We start from the raw sequence: 16,013 nt of genomic DNA on the forward strand, positions 1-16,013 counted from the left end.
TAGGGGCGGGATGCACTGCTCTGCTCCTACCTCTCAGGCAGATTCCAGATGCTATCCCTTGGAGACTGTTGCTCTTCAAAATCTGAACTTTCATATGGTATCCCTCAGGGCTCCATACTGTCTCCAATGCTTTTAAACATCTACATGAAACTGCTGGGAGATATAATCAGGAGATTTGGTGCAAGGTGTTATCAGTATGCTGACGACACCCAAATCTATTTCTCCATGTCAACATCATCTGGAAAAGGCATAACCTCCCTAATTGCTAGTCTGGAGGCAGTGATAGTCTGGATGAGGGATAACAAACTGAGACTGAATCCAAATGAGACAGAGGTACTTATTGTATGGGGTCGGAACTTGGGAGTCTAATTTGATTAATGGTTCTGAATGGGGTCACACTTCCCCAGAAGGAACAGATGTGCAGTCTGTGGGTGCTTCTGGATCATAACCTCTCCCTGGTGTCCCAGGTGCTTTTTTTCAGCTTCATCTGATATGCCAGCTGCATCTGTTTCTCAAAATATTTGGCCTCAGTACATATGCTGGTAACCTCCAGACTTGATTACTGTAATGCACTCTATGTGGGGCTGCCTTTATACATAGTCTGGAAACTGCAATTGGTACAGAATGCAGCAGCTGGGTTGGCTCTGAGTCATCTCCGAGAGACCATATTACTGAAAGAGCTACACTGGCTGCTGATAAGTTTCAGGGCAAAATGCAAGGTGCTGGTTATCACCTATAAGCCCCTAAATGGCATAGGCCATGGGTATTTAAGAGAACATTTTCTTTGCCCTAAGTCCCACGGCCCACTGAGATCATCTGGAGAGGTCCATCTACAGTTGCCACCGGCTTGTCTGGTAGCTACTCAGGGACGGGCTTTCTCCGTTGCTGCCCTGAGGCTTTGGAATGCGCTCCCTGCCGGAATAAGAGCCTCCCCATGTCTGATAACTTTTTAAAAGGCAGCTAAGACATTTGTTCACCTAGGCTTTTAATTAGGTTTACAGTTTTTAAAAGTTTTCAGCAGTTTTAACATTGTGTTAAATTTAAATTTTGTTTTAATGTTTTAATTTGTACTGTTTTTATTGTAAACCACCCAGAGACATAAATCTGGGGCAGTATATACATTTACGAATTTAATATAAATTAAATTTAATTAGCTAATTAAGCAGAGCAAACAGCTTCATGTTCTGCCAGTGCCCTGTGCTGTTGCAGCACCTCTCTGGGCACTGATCCAAGGAAGCTCTCTCTTCTGGTGAGCAAATCAGGTATGACCTGAAGCAGGCCTAAGCCTGGTCAATGAATGGATAGGAGATCTAGGAACCCTACATATGCCACCTTCAAATCTGCTGATGTAAATGAAATGTAAATTAAATATACATATACTGAGTGAAATAAATGCTGTCCTGACCATCATATTTCTCAATTTGTGTCCAATACCCTTCTTCTAGGTATTCTCATTTCTCTGTTCTCTCAACATGATTGACAACCTAGATGGTCTAAAGTTCTTTAGCTGTGTGCCTATCAGTAGAAGGAAAACATATCTCAATAAATAAGGTTCAGGTTAACAGGCATGGTTGGCCTCCCGCCAAAAAGGAAACAAAGACCAAAAGGGAGATATGCAAAATCAGGGGACTTCGCTGATGAGGCTGAACTTGACCTCTTGGGTAGAGTGGTGACCATTTGAAGCTTGGAAAAGATCCACTGGGGTGCCATAAGCAGGTATCTTGAGTTTTGTTGCCCATCACATACACACTTTCTCAGTCATGGCTAATTATCATCCCTGCTTGAGCTTAATTACATTCCTATCACCATGGAGGAAAAAAAGTCACTAGAGCTGTGAAGTGAGAAATATGCTAGAGACTCTGCCTGCTGTGAAAGCAATGATGCCCATCTATGGGAACTGATGAATATGTGTGAGGAAGGGTGGGAGAATAGTTCCCTCTTTTCCTCACATTGTGTGGGCCGTGGATAGACTGTGGGGCCATTCACACAACAGTGGGGGAGGCTGGTCCAACTCACCTCCCCACCCCACGACAATTGCTCAAATATTGCTGGGCACAGGGGCATAGCTATAATTGAGTGGATGGGTTCAAAGAACCCGGGGGAGGGGGGCGCTCCACCCCTCCCTATTTTCTTCATTGTCTCCCTCACTCCAAGGGGCCACTGGGGAGAGGGGCAAACACAGGCCCCCTCTCCCCTAGCTACACCCCTGCGTGTGGATCACACTCCCAGTGCCTCTGCACTGTGTGGCGCAGTACGGAGCTCCAGAGGCCAGGACAATGCCTCCAGGCCTCTGGATATCCCACAATGCACCACACAACATGCAGGGTCATTAACCTGCCAGTTCACGAGCAATTCCACTGGCAAGTACTTTTTGGCCCTGGTGCTTCCACTCTTTGCCTACCAGATATGGCACTCAACCCAGCCTGTCTTGACCACATCTGCTGCCTCTGGTCCCTTTGACCCTCCTCTGTCTGCTCCATAACCAGACCTCCTTAGCAGTAGCTGCTGCTTACTTTGCAGCTAGTCTATGGTCTGACAACCTATATCACTGTTTTAGCTTTCGGTATGTTGTGGGAATAGCCACAACTGGGATACCCCAGTCACTGAGGGAACCCCGAAATATCTTTATAGAGGGGGGAAATCCACATATTCCAAAGCTTCTGGCCATTTACACTGCAGCCCAGGTTGGACTGGCTGGTGCCTATCTGCATTACAGACATGTTGGAGGTTCTGTGTCCATCTCAGAGTTCAGCAGAAGTGACAAAGCTACAGGAGCTGTGTTGTGCAGGGTTAACCAAGGCAATAGCAGGAGGGCAACTCTTTCTCACACTCCCTTTGGGAGATCTTAGTCAATGCAGGAGCACAGGTTTCAGCAGACCAGACGCACCATCAGACTTTAGGCATCTCTTCTACAAGGCCTGGCATCTTCCCCTGCTCAATGACAAGAGAAAGCAGCCAATACCTGCAATTTGGGATCAAAGCCAAAACCTGGAATACAGGTGGGTGGAGTGCTGTTGGCAGCCAGCCTTGAGTGAGATCCCCAGATCACTATTCTTTGCCAACATTCCCATGGTCTTTCCCTTGTGCCAGCCAGTAAGTCTAATTTGGAGGGACAAAAAATTTTATGCAAATTATCCTGCCTGAAAATTCCTCACATTTTAAACCAGATTCCTTCCCCTCCCTCCCTCCTCTAAAGCAGGAATCCTCTTGGATTGAAGAGTATTGTCAGGACCTCTATAGGGAAGCTGAAGAAAGGGGCCTTCTAAGCTGATAATGTATTCCTTTTTGAGAGGCCCAGTTCCAATGCAGTTTGATTAGTACTAACACATCTACTTGGGTGGCAGTAGCAAACAATGGCAGGCAAATAAGGAACCTTTTAGAGATTTGCGGGTTGAACAGAACTTCTTATGTGCATCCTGGTTCTACCATTCAAATGGCAGAGGAGAACAGGTTATGATTACTCTGTTGTATGCCTATCTTTTGATGACCCCTTAACGATTTTTATGACCCCTTAATGATTTTCCCCCTTGAAAAGTTTCTGACCAGGGAGAGAAAAGCAAAGTAGCGTCATCAGTAGAGATGTGCAGGAAACAAATGGTTTGTTTCAAATTAGAATCAAATTCCAAAAATTCATTCTGAATCTGAATCAGATTTGAATTTGGTCCAAACATTTGATTTGAATAGATTCCACCTTGTTTTGGGACCTTTTTAAACCAATCAGGGGGCCTGAATGGTTTAAAGAAAGGTCCAAATGTCTCTTGAATCGAATTGCCCTTTTAAGGGGTGATTGATTTGAATTTAAATAACTCAAATCACCCAGATTCAAGTCAAGTCAATTTGAATTTGCACATTCCCTACTCATCAGCCCTTTGCTTTGCTTCCCCTCTCCCTCAATGACAGTGGAGGATGGACTAGTGAGTCAGAGGGCTAGAGGGTCAAGACATTGGTCATCCCTCCTCTCCCCTGCACCATGTGTGCAGAGATGCAGAATCTATCTGCATCCAGCTAGCTAGCTAGATTAGAGATCCCATCTCCTCACTTTCCTATCTAGAATGGAGTTCTCTAATAAATACCACTTATATTGATTTGAAACTATGAACTGGCTCCAAGTTACTTTACTCTCAGCATACACACACGCCTAATTAAATCCGCTGTGTTGTGCCTCTGTGCACTCTGCTATAATAAAAAAAAGGGTTTCTCTTACCAGAGAGAATTCCCAACATCTAGCCCCTTTCTATCTTCCCTCTTCTTCTCAGTTATTGCCCCTACTACTACTACAGATATTTATATACTGCCCTTCAGCCAAAGTTCTCAGAGCGGTTTACACAGAAAAATGAATAATGCATAAAGAAGATGGTCCCCTGTCCCCAAAGGGCTCACAATCTAACAAGAAACATACTTTCAAGCTTTGGAATGCTCCCCTGCCTGGTAGGCTTCCACTCCTCAGCCTCCATCACAGTTTTTAGAAATCAAATGAAATCTTGGCTTTGATATGAGTTTTGTTTTTGTTGCTGCTGCTCTGTATCTTATGGTCCTATTGTGTATATTTTTAAAACTTTTAATTAGATTAGTATTTTTATATTCCAATTTAATATTTTATTGTGTAACTGTTTTATAGTCTAATACTGTTTTAAATGTTTTATAAACCACCTTGAAATTGTTTTAATGACAGGCAGTATAAAAATTTGATAAATAATTACATAAATACACAAATTCCTCTCTGTGACCTGTCATGTCCCCACACCTCTGATGCAGAATTAGCCCTGCCATGAAATATGAAACAATTCATATTCATATGGCACCCCAGCAGCTGATTTTAGAGGTAATAAAAAAGAAAACACATTATTCTAGTCTTTTTTTTTTAAGCGAGGAAGGTTGCTAAGTAGAGTTTCTGCCTCAGGCACCAGAACATCTAAGGGTACATTTCCATATTTGATATACATTACTTTAAAAACTATATTCTTATTTAATAAGGAAATAAAAAGAAATCACATGATTGCATTATCATCTCTTGGACTTCCAGCAGTTACATATGACATATTACATATGACAATCCGAGATGCCGCTTCCACCCTTTGCCAACCTTCACCCTCACAACAGATATTACAGAAAGATATAAATAATACGTTTGTCAGCCCTCAATATTTTTTTAAAAAACTAAATCTTGGGTGTGGATTTTGACCCTGTGCTATATTATAATTTAGAAAAGGTTCCCAAGTTAATACAAATGTTTCATCTGAGCTATTCCACAAATAAGCAGTGACCTTAGCCATCGAGGCGTATTCCCATAGCTTTAGTAACCATTAATCCAAAGTTGGGGTTGCCTGTGACCACCAGTTGGCAGTATAAAGAATCCTGGCAGCAGTAATCATATATAAGAACAACTCTGTGTGTTTAGTAGGTATACAGGGTTCAGTCATATTTAACAAAAAGAGCTCGGGTGAACAGGGAAAATTTATATTTAAAATTTGTTGCATCTTAAAGTGAATTTCCCCCCCAAAATTGTTGTGCTTTGCCACAAGTCCACCACATATGATAAGATGTCCCCACATGATTCTTGCATTTCCAACAGTCTCTCGGGTAATTGCTGTCCGTCTTTCTAATGGTCGCAGGAGTAATGTACCAATGGAAATACATTTTGTACAAGTTTTATCTTAGAGTGCTGTTGTAAATATAATATTCACCTTCCATTGATGTTCCCATTGTCAGCAGACCCTTGTCCAAGAAGACACAGACACCAGTGTTTGGATGTAAAAGGGCCACAACTTTATTATCCAGTTATTTAATTGACTTGAGCAGCAGACAATAGGAGGGGAAAAACTCCACCCACCACGACAGTGTGAGCCTATCAAGGCAGGGTTCAGACTCCCCAGTCCTAGCCCTTGCCCTAAATGGGCGACACACCCTGACTCTGGAAAGAAGCAGGTGGAAACCCGCTTCTGTCCCTTCATAGTCAACCCCACGGGGTCTGGGCATTTTCAGGGCTTCACACCTCCCGAACCGCTGAGCCCTAGGATTTGCGAAGTCCTGCATCCGGCTCCATGGCCAATCATCCTCCCTGGGCCGCACAAACCACAAGGGAGCGACTGACCACCGAACCTACTTAACTGCCCAAAGGTGCTCACCAATGTTAAATCCCTTTAGCTAACTCCTAGCCCGCACTGTCCCTGCCACCCAGGGAGGTTAGCCTAGCTGAACCTGCTGGCTCCAAGACCCTCCAACACCAAGACAAGCCCCCTTTCCAGATTGGCCAAATACAAGTCACATCCTTCAACTGACAAATTCACCCCATCAGAACGGAATAAAAGTGGCAGGGAATGAACCAGGCCAGGCTGCGAAATGACCACCCCGCCAGATGCAGTTACACACCTGCCGATGACGGCTAAGGCTTTATGCCACTCCCGCTCCACACCTCTCAAACTGCGGGTCCCGCACCAAACACGGTGCTGCAGCCACTCTACCCATACTATTTGAACCCCAGGTTTCCAGTCCTCCACGACTGCAAAATCTGAGGAGGCCTGCCAGATGATGGAGAGCCCAGTCCGCTGACTCAAGTCATTTCCCCCCAAATGGACCACTCAAATCTCGGGAGGGGGCTTCCTAGCTAAATAATCTCATTTTATCATATGTGGTGGACTTGTGGCAAAGTTTTTTCCCATTGTTGTAGCTGTGCACCTGTGGGCGCCAGAGCTGGCCAACTCCACTGTGCGTTTTTGGTGCGACAATCAGGCGGTAGTGCAGCAAAGTCAGACACCACTCGATGAATGACGTCCAGATATTTCACTAAGGCTGGTCCCCTGGCTGGCTGGGCCCACAAGATAATCCCCATATAAATGGTGTACCCAGATAGCCAGTTGTTCCAGGTCTTTTCAACCGGCTTGTGCTTAGTAACTGTGTGATCCTTGCAAGGCTCCCCTTCCTTATGTTTAACCTCAGGTTCCTGAAATAAAAGGCTAAACTTATCAATGTATTCCCCTTTTAAGATCTTTTCTCTTGTGGCAAGCAACAGATGGTTGCCCAAGGGGAGCCCAACAGCCCCATAGGGAGAATGCTGTGGGGACAGAACTACCCCCATCAGATAGAAACCCACATCTGTAGAGGAACTCACCAGATTTGCCTGACCAGGAGCCACTGAACACCTCCCCCCACCAACCCACAGCCTGTCCAGCCATCCCCTGTGCGCCAAGCCATGTTCCTAACCAGGAACACGTGGACCAGGAAAGGTCCACTGGGCCATGTCTGTATAGGCGAAGCCCAAAATGGACTAACGCCCCAGCCCCCAAAAGAAGGTATCAGCCAGGGATACGCAGGCCACGGGCTGGTATCTTCAGGAGGCAGTGATGTGGTGTGATCACCTGATACCATCGGCATAGCTCCGTTTCCTCCATTAGGATCTGCTGCCTGAGGCGTGCTGGGGATGGGAACTGCAGGTGTTGCCAGGACCAAAGGCTCACTAGGCGGTGGGAACTGCAGGTACTGATGCATCTTCTAATAATGCCAACCTATCGGATAGAGATTTTAATAGCTGAGCTTTGGCTGCACCCCTAGTGCATTTCCTAGGCCGCGTAGGGACACCTGATGGGCCAGCACCCTTATCCAAAGGAGTCTCCTGAGCCCGCTCCAATGCCTCCATGCAGTGAATGAGACCCCTAATTTGCACCATATCCACGTCCTCCTCGTCCGAAGGCCCGAAGGCCTGTAATCCCCTGGGCCACTAGGGCCACAGTCACCCAGCCCCCCAAGGCTAAAAACCAACCCCAGGCCCAAAGAATAGCCTTCTCCCCAGGCCACAGGCCCTCTCCATGCAGCCCACTTGCTAGGGGCAAAGCCCCCAAACTGGAGGCAGGCCCCACCGCGGGCCCCACCACAATTCCTTCTGGGCTGCCGCCGGAAACCTCGCTGCTGGGCCGCCCTTGCCCTTGCCCTTGCCGCTGGGCTGGCGTCTGAGCCCACAAAGGGTACTGCCACCATCGAAGCTGTCACACCGCTAATGCCGCTGCCGCCATCGCTGTTAAAGGCCCGAAGGCCGCACCTCCCAACACTGGGCCAAAGTGGAGCCGCACTGGCGAGCTCCGACTTCAGCAAAATCTCAGTGCCGACTGTTAGTTTGGGGCAGGGAGCAGCAGTAGCTGCAAACCTAGCCCCACCCTCCCTTAGGCCCTGACCAATCAGGTGCCTTTTGGGCTTGTGCCTAGGTGGGGCTGGGACAAACTCCCCTCCCCGCAGCATGAGGCCTTGGGAGGGGCATTGTTGAATACCGATTGTCCTGTTTAAATTTTGCATCCACTTAATCATGCAGTTTTTAATCTGTTCTGTTACTGAATTGTATTTCAGCAGCAACTTGTATATCAATCCCAATAAATGATCAATGTTTTTGGTTATTAATACTTCAAATTCCTTAAGTCTCTGAGCTTACCACCTTGTCTTTGTATTTCTTTCTGCCCATTTGGTATACTTTACTACTGACTTCTGCCCACTTACTAGACTTTGAGTTTTGAAAGGCTCCCTTGACAAGATGCAGTTTGCCTAGTAAAGACTGGGCATACATAAGAACATAAGAACAGCCCTGCTGGATCAGGCTCAAGGCCTATCTAGTCCAGCATCCTGTTTCGCACAGTGGCCCACCAGATGCCGCTGGAAGCCACAGGTAGGAGTTGAGGGTGTGCCGTCTCTCCTGCCATTGCTCCCCTGCAACTGGTACTCAGAGGCACACCCTTGAGGCTGGAGGTGGCCCACAGCCCTCTGACTAGTAGCCATTGATAGACCTCTCCTCCATGAAGTCATCCAAACCCCTCTTAAAGCCATCCAGGTTGTTGGCCGTCACCACATCCTGTGGCAGAGAGTTCCACAAGTGGATCACGCATTGTGTGAAAAAGTACTTCCGTTTGTTGGTCCTAGACCTCCTGGCAATCAATTTCATGGAGTGACCCCTGGTTCTAGTGTTGTGTGAGAGGGAAAAGAATCTCTCTCTCTCTCTACTTTCTCCACGCCATGCATGATTTTATAGACCTCTATCATATCTCCCCGCAGTCGTCTTTTTTCTAAACTAAAAAGCCCCAGGTGTTGTAGTCTTGCCTCGTAAGAAAGGTGCTCTAGGCCCCTGATCATCTTGGTTGCCCTCTTCTGTACCTTCTCCAGTTCAACAATGTCCTTTTTAAGATGTGGTAACCAGAATTGTACGCAGTACTCCAAGTGTGGTCACACCATAGTTTTGTATAAGGGCATTATAATGTTAGCCGTTTTATTTTCAATCCCCTTCCTAATGATCCCTAGCATGGAATTTGCCTTTTTCACAGCTGCTGCACATTGAATAGACACTTTCAACGAGCTGTCAACCACAACCCCAAGATCCCTTTCCTGGTCCGTCACCGACAGCTCAGATCCCATCAGCATATACTTGAAGTTGGGGTTTTTCGTCCCAATGTGCATCATTTTACACTTGCTAACATTGAACCGCATTTTCCATTTTGTCGCTCACTCCCCCAGTTTGGAGAGATCCTTTTGGAGCTGCTCACAATCTGTTTTGGATTTCACTACCCGGAAGAGTTTGGTATCATCTGCAAATTTGGCCACATCGCTGCTTACCCCTGCTTCTAGATCATTTATGAATAAATTAAAAAGCACTGGTCCCAGTACAGATCCCTGGGGGACCCCACTTCTTACTTCCCTCCACTGTGAAAACTCTCCATTTATACCTACCCTCTGTTTCCTGTCTTTCAACCAGTTAGCAATCCACACATGTACTTGTCCCTTTATCCCATGACCGCTAAGTTTCCTCAGGAATCTTTGATGAGGAACTTTGTCAAAAGCTTTTTGGAAGTCCAGGTATACTATGTCAACGGGATCACCTTGATCCACACACTCGTTGACACTCTCAAAGAAGTCCAAAAGGTTGGTGAGGCAAGATTTACCTTTGCGGAAGCCATGCTGGCTCACTCCCAGCAGGGCCTGTTCTTCTAGGTGCTTTACAATTTTATCCTTGAGGATGCTTTCCATCAATTTGCCTGGAACGGACATTAGGCTAACCGGCCTGTAATTTCCCGGATCACCCCTGGATCCCTTTTTGAAAATCGGTGTTACATTTGCTACTCTCCAGTCCTCTGGTACAGAGCCCGATTTCAGGGATAAGTTAAATATTTTAGCAAGGAGGTCGGCAATTTCACATTTGAGTTCTTTGAGGACTCTTGGATGGATGCCATCCGACCCTGGTGATTTGTTAGTTTTCAGTTTTTCCAGACAGTTTAGAACATCATCCCTTGTCACTTCTATCAGACTCAGTTCTCTTGCCTCCATCCCTAAAAAGCCTGGTTCAGGAACAGGTATATGCTCAGTATCCTCTGCCGTGAAGACAGACACAAAGAACTCATTCAGTTTCTCTGCAACCTCCATATCCTCCTTAATAATCCCTTTCACTCCCTCATTGTCTAATGGCCCAACTGCCTCCCTGGCAGGTTTCCTGCTTCTGATGTACCTAAAGAAGTTTTTCTTATTCCCCTTGATACTTTTGGCTAAATGTTCCTCAAACTCTCTTTTTGCCTCCCTTATTGTCACCTTGCATTTCTTTTGCCAGAGTTTGTGTTCCTTTCTGTTCTTTTCATTTGGACAGGCCTTCCAGTTTCAGAAGGAATTCTTCTTCCCTTTTATGGCTTCCTTGATGGTACCCGTTAGCCATGCTGGCATCCTCCTGGATTTAGTGGTACCTTTCCTCCTTTTGGGTATACAATCTAACTGGGCTTCTAGTATTGTGGTTTTGAGTAAACGCCATGCACTCTGGAGCGAAGTGACTCTCCTGATTTTCCCCTTCAGCTTTCTTTTCACCATACTCCTCATTTTGGAGAAGTTTCCTCTTTTGAAATTTAAAATGTCTGTGTTTGACATCCTTGGTGATTCTCTCCCCGCATGTATGCTGAATTTGATGGCACTGTGGTCACTGTTCCCTAAAGGTCGATGACACTGACATCACACACCAGGTCCTGGGTGTCACTCAGAATTAGATCCAAGGTCGCCTTCTCTCTGGTCGGTTCCATGACCAACTGTTCTAAGGCACAGTCATTTAGCGTATCTAGAAATTTGACCTCTACGTAAAGTAAACTATACGTAAAGTATAGACTTACAAACACATTCCATAAGCAGCCCCTCTTCCCAGGAACCCTGGGAACTGTAGTTCTGTGGCGGCAGGTGGGGTGGAGAATCTAGGGCAGCCCTGCACAACGTAAGGCCTAGAGGGCCAGATCTGGCCTGCGAGGACATTTTTGATGGCTCAGGTAGCCAGCAACAGCCCCAAAATTTGGCATTTGTGTAGGACTGGAACAGCCAGGTCCCTACCAACTGAGCAAGGACAGGGCTTATTTTCTTGCCACTATCCTTGATTAAAATTGAGGGCCTTGGGGGTGGGGGGGAAGGAAGGACACACAACTAACTAGTAATGGCTTTAATATCTAGCTTTATAATTAATTCTACTGTAATAACCAATGCACTGAAAATTGACTTGGGCCCCCACATACATCATCATGGTTGTTTCTGGCCCATTGGGATGTTTGAGTTGTGCACCCCTGCTCTAGGGCTTTCTCACATAGGATTGTCCTTACCTTATGACAGTTATGACACTCCTTAGCATATGACAGTTCCCATTATTCTTTGGGGACAGCCACAGTTGGGTTCTTGGGAGGAAACCAATACAAATCTGTAAGGAATAGTTGTCCTGCCTGTATAAGTTGCCCCTTCCCCATCTCCATCCCTGGCTGCCTATTATCTTAGGAGTCAACCTCGCAAGGACAAACCTGTTCAGAAGCTTCAATTGTACTTGAAGCATGACGAGGCGTGAGGGGTAGAAGCCTGCAAGCCGTCAATGTACGGAAGCCACCAAACGGATGGGTCATATTGTTTGCTTAAAATTCATCTCCAAAGCCAGAGCATCTCTCAGGTCAAACACTGCAATCTTGCCAAATTTCAAATGTTTGTTTCGGATCTAACTCTAATACCTTCCAGGTTCTCTTTCTAAATGCGTTCTCTCTGCTTGGCACCGGAGCAGGTTCCCCCTGCCATTGTCGTGTCAATGCAGTCGGTACAAGCTCTGCTGTATTTCCAGTCATGGGCCAATGCTTGTTCAGCAAGTACAGTTGGCTGATCAGCACTTGGCCTGGAATAAACTGACCCCCTTCCCACAAAAAAGGCTGGGGTCTCATATTACTGAGGCAGCATGAGTGCTGAGATCCTTCCAAAGCTGTTGGGGTGCTCCTGAGAGCCACGGGTTCAGTGGCAGGGCACCTGCTTTGCAAGCAGAAGGCCCCAGGTTCAAAGTCTGACATCTACAGGCAGAGCTAGGAATACCCATCTGAAACCCTGGAGAGCTTCTGACAGTCAGTGCAGGCAATAAGCTGATTCAGTGTAAGGAATCTTCCCACTTTCATTGCAATAAGCTCAGAGTCCTGTTGGAAGATCCTATGCTACAGCTCTTCCCCATACCAGTATTAGCTGGGTTTTCTCAGGTTGGATGTTGGCATGAGGAAGAGCTGCAATGTGGCATGGCTCAGGGCTTCTTCCATTTCCCCAGCAACATGGGATAGAAGAGTGCTGCAACATAACCTTGGAGAAGCCGCTGCCGATCTGGGTAGACAATACTGAGCTAGATGGACCAATGGTCTAATTCTGTACAAGGCAACTTCCTATGTGCCTGTCTCCCATGCCACCACTGGAATGAAAGACCCAAGCCAAAGCTCCAGATGTTGTTGGACTACAACTCCCATCATCCCCAGCCGCAATGGCCACACCGGTATTGATGTACCTTTACTTCTAATGATAGCTTGATGTGTAGATTTTAGCTGGCGATCAGGCGTGCTGCCATGCCATGGCAAGCTTCACCTGCTGATCTCAGCACATTATGCTTAGGGATTTACGAACTGGTTCAAAGTTGAGCCGGTTTGTGCTCGAGCCATCTCGGTTCAAGGGCTCACCCGACCATGCAAATGGTTCAGCCCAAAACTCTTTGGGAAGCTCACGTGCACAATCTGAAAGCAACTGTTCCCTGCATTTCCAATACTTGGTATCTCCAGGTACACTATTTCTAGACTTGGATGTTCCATTTAGCTATCATGACAAACAAGATTTCTATGCCTCAGGCAGCTGTCTAAGCCACAGGAACACAAGGCCTGTAAAAAAAAAAAAAAAGGATAGCAACCCCAAACACCATCTGTCTCTATAAGCCACACCTGTGTACAACCACCTTATGAACAAGGGTATGTTAATTAGCTGGCTGTCTTATACATGCTTCTCACCTGCCTCCTCCTTTCTCCCTGATGCATGCACTGCTCATGGCAAGGCTTCATTGCCACAAGCACAATACACTACAAATTATGTGGATTCCAATACTGAAAACAGTTCTGGCGTTGAGCCCTAATTCAGTTTGCTCTCCCACTCTTGCTGCTTTACCACCCACAGCCTTTGCCAGAATAGCAGACACTTGGCCAAAGCCCCAAGGTGGCAGCTGCAGTTATGCAAAATGAAGCAAGTACACACATAATGGACCCAGTTTATTCCGTTTGCAGAATTTGGGGGTGAGAAGCGCGGCAGCCCCAAATCGTTTCCTGTAATAAAAGTCATCTGAATTGCTTGTTCCTTTCCCTGAGGCTACTGTGGGGTGGGAAGATCGCACATTGCATTGGGAGAAGGGCAGAATGGCATTTTAGAGTCAACGTCCCAACAAATAAAAGCCCAGCAGGCAAGCCCTGCCAACAGGACTGGATGGAAGGTATCTTTAAATACTGAAAGAGCCAGGAGGTTTACCAAAGACTTTGGCACCATCTCAGCTTCTCCTCTTGCTCATAAGCAGATAATGGGATTAGTGGGGATTATCCCCTTGTTCCCCCTCTGGCTTCTCAAGAGCAGGGAATATAAATGTGCCATGATGCTTCCAACTCATTTCCACTTAATACCTCATAATCCAAAGGTGGCAATTTTTTCCCTTGTCCCTACGGCCTGGAAGGAGGGAGAAGAGAGTCGATTTCTTCTCGACAACAGGAGGCTACTAAAAATAAGATATCATTTCCATTTGCGACTGTCAAATTTCTAGAGTTGCCGCCTGTTTCCTGCCCCAGACCCTCTTCTTTCAACAGCTGCAAGACAGACAGGAATACAACAGGTGCCTCATTCCCCATGAGGTAATGCCATATAGAGGAAAGGAACATAGGAAGCTGCCATATACCGAGTCAGACCATTGGTCCATCTAGTTCAGTATTGCCTTCACAGACTGGCAGCGGCTTCTCCAAGGTTGCAGGCAGGAGTCTCTCTCAGCCCTATCTTGCAGAAGCCGGGGGGTGGGGGGGGACTTGGAACCTTCTGCTCTTCCCAGAGCAGCTCCATCCTCTGAGGGGAATATCTTACAGTGCTCACACATCAAGTCTCCCATTCAAATGCAACCAGGGCGGCCCCTGCTTAGCTAAGGGGACGTCATGCAGCTGTTAAAGGCACAAGTTCTGCATTGTAGGTGGGGAGAAGCCAATGTCATGCCCTGAAAATGTGACCTTTAAATGAAAGGGTCTGCAACAGTCCTTTGGGGCAGATCAGATGCTCAAAAGGACATGGCTCCAGTAGAGAAGCTGTCAAAGGTCACAATCTGCAGGGTAGGATGATGAACTGGAGCTTGTCCTGCCGGTCTCCAGTACAAGGCGAGAGGAGGACTGTAGCTCAGTGCAAGCACGCCTGCTTTGCTTGCTGAATGGTACCAAGTTCAATCCCCAACATCTCCAGGTAGGATTGAACAGTTGGAGATCTGCTGCCAGTCAGTGGAGACAATTCCGAGCTGGATGGACCAATGCTCCAACTTCCTAGGAAGCAACTTCCCAGCTGACGCCCAGGTGAGCTGTCGTATGTTCTGCTGTCTAGGTGCAGAGTTCTCAAGGCCCCAGCTTCTTGACCATAAATCCATCTCCGAGTTAAGTTCACCACACACACAGCCCTCTGTCCTCCTCCCCACAGAGCTCCCAGCCTGCTCTCCCCAGCTGGGACAGTTGACTTCACCTCCTGGCTCGAGGCAGGGCAACTAGTTAGCTGCCAAGCCAGCCTCTTTGCATGTTGGCACAGTGGTGCATGCACAGTCTCCCACTCACTTGCTGCCCTCTAGGATTACAAACATTTATAGACATTGGAACAGCCCTGCTGGATCATCTCATCCAGCTTCCTGTTTCGCACAGTGGCCCACCAGCTTTTCAACAGAAAGCTTCATAGAGGTTTTCAAAGAACAATAATTAATAAGATGCTCCCTTGTCCCCAAAGGGCTCACAAACTAAAGAGAACACAAGGTAACACCAGCAGGGGTGTAGCTAGGGGAGAGGGGGGGCGTGTTTGCCCCTCACCCTGGTGGCCCCTCCGAGTGAGGGAGATAATGGAGAAAATAGAGAGGAGTGTTGTTGGGGTGCCTTCTGGAGATGGAGTGCTCGGGTTCTTTGAACCCATCTGCTCAGATGGCTTAGCTATGCCCATAGCTATGCCCCTGACACCAGCATTAGCTATTGAAGGACTGGCCAGTTGCTCTCCCCATGATAAATAGAATCAATGCAAAAAAATGCAAAAATGGCATTTCATTATACTGGCATTTGTTGTTCCTTGTTATGCCATTTTTGCATTTTTTTGCATTTCCTTGGTTACCTGTTTTTTTTTTGTTTTTTGTTTTGCTTTTTTCACTGGTTTGAGCCATGTTTATGTTAGCCAGCTAGGAACAGACAGCTGTGAGCCTCACTTTATCCAGCAGCCCCATTTTTTGCCCTGTTCAATCATATCTCCTCTATATGTCTTTGATAATTATTGTATATTGTATTGTATATTGTATATTGTAAAAAAGAGCCCCTGGTGGTGCAGTGGTAAAACTGCCGCCCTGTAACCAGAAGGTTACAAGTTCGATCCTGACCAGGGGCTCAAGGTTGACTCAGCCTTCCATCCTTCCGAGGTCGGTAAAATGAGTACCCAGAATGTTGGGGGCAATATGCTAAATCATTGTAAACCGCTTGGAGAGCTCCGGC

The sequence above is a fragment of the Hemicordylus capensis genome, chromosome 2, assembly GCF_027244095.1.
Source record: "Hemicordylus capensis ecotype Gifberg chromosome 2, rHemCap1.1.pri, whole genome shotgun sequence".
NCBI lineage: Eukaryota > Metazoa > Chordata > Lepidosauria > Squamata > Cordylidae > Hemicordylus > Hemicordylus capensis.